The sequence below is a fragment of the Populus alba genome, chromosome 19 (assembly GCF_005239225.2).
Source record: "Populus alba chromosome 19, ASM523922v2, whole genome shotgun sequence".
Taxonomy (NCBI): domain Eukaryota; kingdom Viridiplantae; phylum Streptophyta; class Magnoliopsida; order Malpighiales; family Salicaceae; genus Populus; species Populus alba.
The window spans coordinates 2,709,175-2,721,346 of record NC_133302.1 but is presented as its reverse complement, the minus strand read 5'-3'; positions in this window follow the sequence as shown (position 1 = coordinate 2,721,346).

Genomic DNA, 12,172 nt, shown 5'->3' with positions numbered 1-12,172 from the left:
TCTGTAGAATCCAAGGACGTACAACTAAGTACTATCCCTCTTTCAAATTCATACCTATTGCAGCACCCAACAACATCACTTCAGCAATGCCAAACTCACCGTTGCAACCAAAAGCACAATTTGCTACCAACTCTAACCACAATCCAGCTTGGCTGTGAGATAGTGGTGCTTTTCATCATGTCACCTCCGATCTAAACAACCTCTCAATTCATGCTCCATACAATGGATCTGACGACATTATGATTGGAGATGGCACAGGACTTTCAATAACACACTGGTTCTACCTCTCTTCACCACTCCAATACTCAGTTTTCTTTGACCAATGTTGTCTGTGTACCCAACATTGCAAGAAATTTAATTTCCATTTCTAAATTCTGCATTTCAAGCAATGCTTCCATTGAATTCTTACAATTTATTTTTCTTGTCAAGTATCTTCACACAGGAGCAACGCTTTTGATAGGTAAAGCTAAGGATGGTGTTTATAAGTGGCCAACTTCCACACCTCTATTTGCCTTTTCCATCATCAAAATCACCTCATTCAACTGGTATCACCGATTTGGACATCCTACTCTTGGCTTCGTTCTTATACCTCTCATAAATTGGAACCTCGTTATAAACCATGTATCTTTTTTGGGTATTCTCTAACTCAAAGTGCCTATCTATGCTATGATCCATCAACGTTAAAAAATTTTGTTTCAAGGCATGTCAAGTTTATTGAATCAATTTTCCCTTTTAAATCAACTCTTACACAAGCTCAACGACCCGAATCATCCACAGTCTCTACATGTCTACCACCAATTATCAAACTCAGCACTGTCACTCCAACACTCATACCACCATCTGTAGGTGGCCCTCACCAGCAACTCCGCAATGAAGCTCCAACAGTCACACACGTTACAACCCCTGACTCTGAAACTTCTCCACTCAACACAACCATCACCCAAAACCAGACACCTCAAATAAGTACCACAAATAACCTACCAACAGCTACCCAATCGAACCAGCCCATGCAAACAAGGGCCAAGAATAACATTCACGAACCTCTTCAAAAACTGAATCTTCACACCTCGTTATCCAAGAATTCTGATCTTGAACCCATGACATAAGCACAGGCACTCAAAGATCCAAAATGGCATCAAGCCATGTCAGAAGCATATAATGCTCTTATTCGAAATGGAACCTGGCAACTCCTACCTCCTAACTCTAGTCAAAGGATTTCATCAACGCCCAGTCATTGACTATTATGACACCTTCAGTCCAATCATCTCAGGGGGATAGGTGTAAGGAGTGTACTGAATTAAGCAAAAACTTGTTGCATCCATAGTCTTACAGCTATTACTTGCGCTTAAGGTAACAATATTTTTTTTTTCTAAATTAAATATCAATAATTTTTGTATGAATTGTAAATCCAGGTATAGTTTCTAATCAAAACTTTGGACTAAAGTTAATAATAAAATAAGGACCAAAGATAACAGTATGTAAATCTAGGGACCAAAGATTATACAACTGCATTGACTGGAGATTTCACTCGAATTTTGAGTAGAAATTAAAATTCTATCAAATTCTCTACTTTATTAGTGTTCAATTTTTTTTTCTTTTTTTTTTTCATATATTTTCCAACTATTTTAGAGAACTTTTATGTCACTTAATGATGCTCCTGGTTTCAACGTTTTACACTGCTTGAGTCCTCAAGAACACTATTTAGATGCTATTAAAACAAGAGATATATGAATATTTTGGAGTGTGGTAGATCTAGTGTTTTTAAAATAACAAAATAAGGTTTGTTGAGGCTTATCTTGGAACCTCGCTTTGGGATTAATTGACGAGAATGAGAGAATTCTATGCAAATTATACAAAATTTATTATTAATCATCAATATTGAATAATGACTTATTTTCGAATATAAGTTATGTTTGAAATAAAATTGATAAAATTAAAAGACATGAAACACAATTAATGATGACATTGTATATTTGGAGACTAAATTGAGGTTTTTCAATTTAAACACAATCAAGTAGGCCTAGGCCACATTGATTCAGTTAAAAATAAATCTGATTTGGTTTAGGTATCAACAACATGTTGCATCCACAGTCTTACCACTAGATTTTTAATTACTTCTAAAAATTTTAATTTTTTTTTTTATAATTACACTCCATCAGCAACTACCTCTCGAAATTAAGTAATGGCGGCAGAACTATTGTGAGATCAGAGAGAATGGGGGCTAAACTGGTGCAATTGAATAACCAGAGGTGACTTCTATTCTACTGACATAGCCATTTTGTTTTTTTGATAGATCAGCCTAGTATATTTTAATTTAGTTTTTTTCCCTTTCCTAAAGAGAAAACATTGCCACTCCATATCAGCATGATCACTTCATATTTGTAAGGATTTTCCAATCTAATAAAGTGGCCAAAATTTGTTTAGATTTCTAGCTAAATACAATATCATAATTGATGCTTTTTTTTCTATGCTGCAGGCGTTCAGTTATTATAGAGGGTATTGTTTCTGAGTTTCAAAGAGAGATGACAAGTTCTAACATATATACTGATATTGATAGTGAAGAAGGAGCAAAAATATTTAAAATTCTTGAGACATCAGCTGAACGAGAAGTCCTAATGGCAGAGATGAGTCCACAGCAACTAGCATCATTTGCCTCTTATCAATCAAAACTAGAGGTAGGTTCAGCTGATGTGTTGAATAAAGTAAATTTAAAATGCTTAACGGACTCGCTATCCATCAGTTGAAACATTGGTCTATATGTAGAAAGAGATATTAATCACAGGAAGTCTGACTTTAGGCGACAAGGCAACTGGACATGGAGAAAGCAATTGGGAAAGCTTTACAAGATGCTGGCTTAGGGGAGAGAGAAGTGACAGAGAAGGGTAGTTGGGTTAATCTAATTATTAAACAAGGCTTAATATCAATTTGGAACCCGACAGAGAAGCAGGCTAATCTAATTGCTCAGTTCTGCTTCCATTTCTCATGCCTTTTAGCTCTGTATACTGTGCTGTTTGCATTTGAATGGATCCACCTTTGTATGCTTATATAACTAAAGATTATGCATGTTGCATCCTTTGTTTCAGCAATGTTCTGTATTCTATGCCTCCCTAATATTGCAAAAAGTTTTCTTGAGATTCTTTGCAAGTATTGATTAAACTTACTAAGTCGAGGGGCAGGTTTATACTATGTCAAAAAACCATCATAATCTAAAAGTTTAAGTTGTTAAGTGAAATTTCAAGATATAATTTATATTATTTTCCAACACATTCTTTTAAGTGAAAGTCATTTGAGCTTGAAACTTATAGAAGCCATCATATCAAATAAATGAGGATGGTGACATTCGAACTCGTGACTGTTTGGTCATCAAGGCTCTGATACCATATCAAAAACCATTTCAACGCAAAAGTTTAAGTTATTAGGTAAAGTTTTAAGATATGATTTATATTATTCTCTAATATGTATGCTGTAGCAGTACTATTACCTATGAGTTCTGAAGATATTGGGCCTTTGGAAATTTTGAAGAGAATTGGAGCACTTGCTTATGGATTAGCTCTTCCATCCAGCCTTTTCATCTAAACATCCAGTGTTCTATGTATCCATGCTTTAGAAGAATCTTCGTGTTCCATCACATGTATTGGAGCCATAAACAATAGCATTTCAAGGAGATACGTCATGTGAAATTCGTTCTAATGAGATTGCTTCAGTGAAAGTAATGTGAGAAGGCCATCCGAGTGATAAAGCAACACGAGAACCTGAGAAGATGATACGTAATAAATATCGTTATTTCTTCATTCAATCAAGCTAACAAGTTTTCTAATTAAATTCGAGGATGAATTTATTTTAACAGGGGATGGGTTGGTGTGAAGCTTTGATTAATTGATATATTTTGATGTAATGAGTAAATACCTCAAGAAAATTAAATATTTGAAAGATAAAAGGTTTAATATTGAAGAATTGTATAGAAATAATCGTATTGAAATTATAGAAAATATGATTTTGTCATAAATTCTAAAAAACAATTATAGTTTAGCCCACTGGTTGTAAATAACAATTTTTAAAATATTTTTTGATAAATATTGATGATTTATTATCAATTATTATTGTTATCATTTAAATTTAAAATTAATTATATTATGTATTTAAATTTGTTTCGTTTCTTTGGAAACCGTATGCTAGAGTCTCTCAATATATTAAAAGGGCTAACTAGAAGGTAAAATAATGATCAGTTTTAATTAGCTCCTGAAGGACTTTGCATTCTATTTTAGGTGGATTATACTTGCAAGTTGCAACCACTATATTTTATGCTATGCAATATTTTGTCATAGAAACCTTTGGCCCTCTAAATTACCCAAAAAGGACAATAATTGAGCTTTGGTGATCTACGAGCACAAGTGGTACAGGTCTGGGTTAAACTCAGCTTGCTAGAGCCTACTAAATTAATTTTAGCAAAAATCAAGGATCCAAGAATTGGCCTCTGTAACATAGTTTGTATTGTGAGCCAATCTGGGCTAGGACTTGAAACAAATGTTGTATATTGTTTGCACTGTCACTTTGCTTATCTATATTAATTAGAAAAGGCCTCCACCCTCTTAGGTTTTTATTGAGATTAGGGATTCTATTGTAGCTATTTTTTTCTCCTTTTATTATAACAAAGTAATATTTTATGGATTTTAATTTTCGTATACAGAAAGTAAGTCCTTTAATCAAATTTTAGAATTGACCATCCTCTATGTGTTAAGAGTAAATGTTAATTTATAAAAATAATAAATATGTTTAGTCTCGATTAACTGTTTGATACTCGTTAAAAAACTAGTCATGAGGCATGACATGTATTCGTTTACAAAAACTAAGCCTAGTAGCAAAGAGGCCTGCTTATTATGCCTTTAGCTTAGACTGCTGTAGAAATAAGTAGGCCTGATCAATTGGACTAAATTTTTGTTTTGCTGTAGAAACACTTTTTTCCTTTGTGAGAAAAAGCAAGTTAAAAAAAAAAAAAAAGAGGGCAGAAATTTGAAAAAAGAAGATAAAAAAGAAAAATGCTTTAGTTTTTTGTTTTTAGGTAGCTTTTTTTCTCTTTTCTTCACCTATATTGGCGCTATAAAGTTTTTTTTTATTAAGGTTTGGTTAATAAACACTTCTTTCATCCTTACTGGCGCTATAAAGCTATTGCTGTTTTTTTTCTGGGGGAGGATCTCAAGCAGTAAGATCTCAGTAGAGGTGGTCCGAGCTTTGTCTGCTCTTTGTCCTGTTCTTGCATTCTTCGATGTTCATAGCTTTCCTGGAGCTTGGGAACCTCCAGTTTAGACAGCTTATTGTTTTCAGTTTATCTTTCTGTGCGATGTTATGTTAGGTTTTCATGTGATGGCAGAACAAACTCATGTTCTGGTTAATTATATCAGCTCCTTTCAAAAAAATAAAAATAAATAAAGCTATTGCTGTTGATAGCTTTTGCTGGGTTGATCTCTTTGGTTCATCTCTATCTTTCTGGACCTCGTTATGGCCGTTTGATTGGAATTGATAATGCTACAAGCGCTTTTACAAATTTGACAGCAGCAAGAGTGTTAATCTGCACAACTCGGAAGGAGAATATTCTTTCCGACGAGAATAGTATTGACCATGTTGGTGTTTCATTGTCTGGGAAAGTACTTAGGGAGTTGCCAGCCCTAGCTAGCCCTAGAGGATTTTCAACACACTATGCAGCCATTTGAATGTGTCAAAGATGATGGTGATTCGGGTAATTTTGATGATGCTTGTTAGTTCTTTAATGAATGCACTGCAAGAATTGAATTCTGCAAAGATATCGGACTGTGAGTTTGTTTCTCATTCTCAAGGTAAATACATTTATATATGTGTGAGAAGATGATTATAGTTGATTTTTTAAAATGTTTTTTTATTTTATGATATATTAACATATAATCTGAAAAATTAAAAATATATTAATTTTAAAAAAAATAAAAAAAATAAAAAAAATTAAAATATTTTTAAAATGCAATACCAAACAGTTGCGGATCATGTGAAGGCAAAAGAAGCCACGAGGTATTTCAGGTATTATATAGCATATAATATTCACTATATTAAATACTATAAATAAAAATCTTTTAAAATAATCTAAAAAACACGTTGTAATTTGGAGGAAAGGAAATGTTTGTGGCAGGAGCTTGTTACACTAAAATCATCAAAATATCAAAGTCTATTTCCAAATACTATTTTTACAGTTTTTATATATATTTTTGAAGTTTCGTAGAATAGTAGTCGAATAATGTTTTTAATATTTAAAAATTAAAAAAGTACAGTGTAACTGTTTTGCACAAAATTCAAAGTTAAGGACTCCTCTTTGCTTCGTAAAATATCTCACAATAAAGTTAATATATAATAACACAAGAAATATCCAAGTTAATAAATAATAGCATATCTTACACGCCTTTAACATAGGCATATTTTAAAGTATGATTATAATTATTTGTTAAAATATTTTTATTCAAAAATATATTAGAATAATATATTTTTTTTTTAAAAAATTATTTTTAATATTAATGTATTAAAATAATTTAAAAATACTAAAAAAATATATTAATTTAAAAATAAATAAATAAATTATTTTTTTTTAAAATATTTTTAAAATATAAAAACAAACCAAGAACGGAGAGAAAAAAGGTTCAAGACATAAAAATAATGTTAACGCGTGGACCAAGTTTTTGCAACCAAATTCCAGTACACGCTTGAGAAATGGTGTTATCGTGAGCCATGGCTTGATATTGATTGTTTCTGAAAGCAAGAGCACAGAGTGAAAACGGTCCAAGAGAGAACAATAATGTTAGCGCGTGGACCCAGTCATCGTTAGCCATGGCTTGATCTTGATTGTTTCTGAAAGCACTTGCGAGCAATCTTGTTTTTTCAATGCTGCCGTTTAGCAAGTGGAGTACTGTAGCCTTGTCCACATGTCATCAAATCATATGGCGCCCATTGATAGATAGAATGGTGTGTTGAAGCAAAATCATATGGCCCATTGATAGCGTAACGCGTGGACCGCCACGAAGTTACCTTTTACCTCTTTTATAATTATGATTATTGCATTGCTTATAGTTTTGAAAGAAAGATGATGAACATTTTTTTAATTGAATTAAGTTCAATTCAAAATAATAAAATAAGGTTTGTTTTGAGGCTCAGGGATTAATTAACAAGAATAAAAAAAATCTATGTAAATTATACAAATTTATTATTAATCATCGATATTTATTATTGATCATCAATATTACATAATGATTTATTTTTTAGTAATAAACTATGTGTGAAAATAAAAGACATGGGTATACAATTAATGATGGCATTGTATGTAAAAATGAATAAATTGAAAATTTTCAATTATCTTTAAACCATAGCATGATATATCTAAATTATAAAAAAAAAATTATTTTTCTGATATTGATAGTAATAACAAATTAGATAATAATAACAAGAAAATATGAATTAATTTGAATAAATGGTACCAGTTACTATTATGATATATTTAGAGATGAAGTTGGGAGAATAGAATGAAGTCAAATATTCTTAATAAAAAAGAAAAACACAAAAAGAAATTAAAAAAAAAATGTTTGATAAATATAAAAGATGGGTGAAATTAGAGAACAAGAAAGAGATTATAGAAAACTTAATTACAATTTTATTTATAATTTCTTCCATAAAATTATTCAAAATATAGTATTAGAATTACATAATTCTAGGTTTTAATATATATTAAAAAAAATTTTTCATGAGCCAAATAATAAAATATTGTATAACTCTTTTTGAATGAATTGTTAACGTAGGGACTGTTTTGGGTCCCTGACTTGGCTTATTTGATTTGAATATATTATTTGATTAGTCTATTTATAGGTTTAGTCTATTATTGCTGCCTTGCATTAACTGGAGCTCGAAATTTCCAGTAATACACAGGAAATTTCCTGGTGCTAAACTTCAAAAGAATTTATTTTCTTTTCCTTTTGTATTATCTTATTTTCTTGGCATTGCGCGGCTGCATCAAGGAAAAAACGTTTCAGAAAGAATCCAATCGATGAATGAGATATATTCTCATTGGTCACAGCCATCTATGTTGTTTACATAATTCAAATGGTTAGACAAAAAGGATCATTAAACAAAAAGAATGGACCTTGGAGTGATTAATTGGAACCTCGCTCAGTGATTAATTGACGAGAATAAAAAAATTCATGTGGCAAATTATACAAAACTTTATTATTAATCATCGATATTTTATTATTGATCATTAATATTGAATAATGGCTTATTTTCTAGTAATGTTATGAGAAGCAGCAGAGTCAAGAGGTTCATCTCTGATATTTTATTATTAGTCATAACCTCAGATGGAGGGGCACTGAGAAATTCCATTAACATAGTCAAAGAGGTTGTAACCTAGAAGAAGGGCTCCAAATTGTGCTCTCCATCAAGGAAAGGTGGATGGCGCTCAGTTTTTTTATTTATTTGTGTTGTTGATGTTAAGAGCAATGAGGGCATTTTCGGTGGAAGAGATGGGATGAGTGTTTGGGCAGAGTTCAGCAGTTTGATATGCAGAAGCCAACAGTTTAGAGAGGAGGATTTTGTTTTTTCATTGGAGAATATGCCTGATACCATATAGAAACTGAAGCTACACATGATTTCAATGAAAAAACCATCACAGATTACTACTGAGGGAAATATATACAAGAACATAACCTATTTATTACATATGGATGTTGCTATAATTTTGCAAGAATATAATTTTGCAATTAATGAAAATATTCTAATAGCTGAAAATGATGAACTTGGATAGTAATATGATGCAGTCTTCCTTAATACTTTCTTCCTTAATACTTCAATTTTATTTTCCAATTAAACCTCTAATTGATTTTTTAAATTCGCTATTTATTTCAAACTCATCATAAGAAGTTGAATAACTTGAATACGGGCTTCTACCACTCATCAATTATCCATGGGAGACCAAATATGATATTGTTCACCATTGAACACTGGAATTTGCAAATACAAGTATTACTTGAAGTAAACATAGAAATAATAAAAAACAAATAACTATTGTTTATGCTCATCTTCTATGTGTTTAGCACTTAGAATATTTGTCTCGCATCCCATAATTAATCCTTTTTTGATGGGATGTGAGACAAATATTTACTAATAAATTAAGTTCTGCAAATAAACACATTGAATTAATTTGCAAGAAAGATGATGAACAGTTTTTTAATGAATGAAGTTCAATTCAAAATAACAAAATAAAGTTTGTTCAGGCTTATATTGGAACCTCGTTTGGGATTAATTAGCGAGAATAAGAAAATCATATGCAAAATTATACAAAATTTAGTATTAATCAACTATATTTATTATTATAATCCTATGCAAATTATACAAAATTATCATCAATATTGAATAATGACTTATTTTCTAGTATAAACAATGTTTGAAATAAATTTGATAAAAGACATGATACCCTATATAAAAAATAAAACTAATGATGGGATCGTATATGAAAATAATAAAAATAAGTTTTTTTCAATTACCTAAGAACCGGGTTACAATGTTGAACAAACTTACCCCTATTATTTTTTAAAATATTTATTTTTGGGATTTAAAAAAAACTAAAATGATATTATTTTTAATATTTTAAAAAAATTAAATTAAATTTTTGATAAGATAAATCAAATTTAACTATCTTAATTTATACTTGATTTAATTTAAAACATGATATCAATCTCAATCTCAACAACACAGTTTAATCACGACTCATAATCGTATGATTTTTGCGTGGCTTAAATAAATTATATACTTGTCTTGCGAAATAATTGAAATAAGAAAGCCACGAGCACACAACCTGTACATGGCTTTCATCAAAGGTCGACGGGGGATAAATATAAAAGAAGAAAAGGTCTTTATTCTAGATAGAAATAGAACGGCTGCTGGTGAACCGGCGTGGAGATATTCGATGAATAATTGAAGGGTTTGTCTTCATTTCTGACTAGCCATCTTTCAATTCAACGATCCTTTCGACCTCAATAATGTTGTGGAAACTTTGCAAACGATCTGGAGGAAGAAAAATGAAATTTGCAAAGTATTTGTGTGTGTTATATATATAGTTTTGTTAATTAAGGATGTTTTTTAAAAACTATTATTTTTAAAATAAAAAAACAACTAATAGAATTTTTTATTTTTTAAATAGAAAAACTAGCTAGGAAAGCCAGTTGAATAAAAAATAAAATACAAAAATTATTCTTTCCAAGTAGAAAAAAATAAAAAAGTTTAATAAATACTGAATAGAAAAAAAAAATTTCTAAACTAAATAAAAATAATTGACAAAAATATTTATCATGATCCCAAAAAGTTCTTATATCAAAATCTCATTTATCATAACAGAAAAAACCAATGTACCAATGTAACAAGAAAATAGGAATTAGTTTTGAATAAAAGTTCCTATTATGATATATCTGGAGATAAAGTTCGGAGAATAGAATGAAGTCAAGTATTCTTCATAAAAAAGAAAAACAGAAAAAGAAATAAAAAAAAAGCTCTTAATAAATATAAAAAGATGGAGTGAAATTAGAGAAAAAAGAAAAAGATAGAGAATCTCTTTTGTGATTTTTGAAATTAAAAACTTAATTACAATTATATTGTAATTTCTTCCCTAAAATTATTCAAAATATAGTATTAGAATTACAATAATGCGAGGTTTTAATATATAATTAAAGAGTCTTTCCTGAATCAAATACTAAAAATATACACAGGAAATATACACAGCAATAGTATAAACTATTTGAATGAATTGTTAAATGTAGGGACTGTTTTGGGTCCATGACTTGGCTGATTTTTATTTGAATATATTATTTGATTAGTCTATTTATAGGTTTTAGTCTACTATTGCTGCCTTGCATTGATGAACCCGAAATTTTTCCAGTAATATACACAGGGATCAAGGAATTTGTTTTCTTTTCCTTTTGTATTTTCTCATTTTCTTTTCGCATCAAGGAAAACGTTTCAGAAAGAATCAGTCGATTGAATGAAGATATTTTCTCATTGGTCCCACAGCCATCTATGTTGTTTAAAGAAATTCAAATGGTTTCAGACAAAAAGAAAGGGACGCAAAATAAAGAGTCTTTCCGGAACCAAATAATAATATAATAATATTGTATAACTCTTTTGTTGGAACCAGCTCATGGCTTCATCTGCTCATGGCTTGATGTTGATTGTTTCTGAAAGCAAGAGCACAGAGTGAAGAACGGTCAAAGAGGAGAACAATAATGTTAGCGCGTGACCCACTTATCGTTAGCCATGGGCTTGATCTTTATTGTTTCTGAAAGCACTGCGAGCTCAATCTTGTTTTTTCAATGCTGCCATTTAGCAAGTTGGAGTACTGTCTAGCTTTTCCACATGTCATGAGTCTCCACCGCATATCCATAATGTTAGCGCGTAAACCCAGTTGTTGCAACACACCCACAAAATTACCACTCCAATTTCCCTTGTTCTTTCTTCTGTTATTATTTAGAAAAAAACTGTCATTGACTGATTTAATTGTAAAGTATTTTGCAAGAAAGCAAAAAAACAATTAGAGTTTTTTAATTTATAACAAATGGTATAGAATGTTTTAGTACTAGTTTTTTTTAAAAAAAATATTTTTGAAAATTTTAAAAATTTTTAAAAATTAATGTTCACACTGCTTTAGCCCAAGGAGCCTTCATGGTATGCCTATTGATTGATGCAGGAAGAAGTCTTCAATCGTTTAAGAAAGAAGCAGTCTTCACTGCTTTAACAAATTGTTACATAATAGCACAAGAGAAAAATTGGCTCGGCCACCGTGCGGTTTTAAAATTATAGGTTTATATATAGAAAAAAACAATTTAATAGAAAATTTATTTTTAAAAATAGAGAAAATTTATTTTTTTTAAAAAATAGAAAAACAGAAGAAAGCTGATAATATTAATAAAAAAATAAAATAAAAAAATATTTCGTTTTTAAGTACAAACAAAATTAAAAGATTTTATAATACTTTATAAAAAAATTAAAATTATCTAACCTAAATTAAAAAAAAATAACTTGAGAAATATTTTATAAAGATAACAGGTATGTAAATCTAGGGACCAAAAATAATACAATGCATTGACCGGAGATTTCTCCAGAATTTCTCTAGAATTATAAAGGA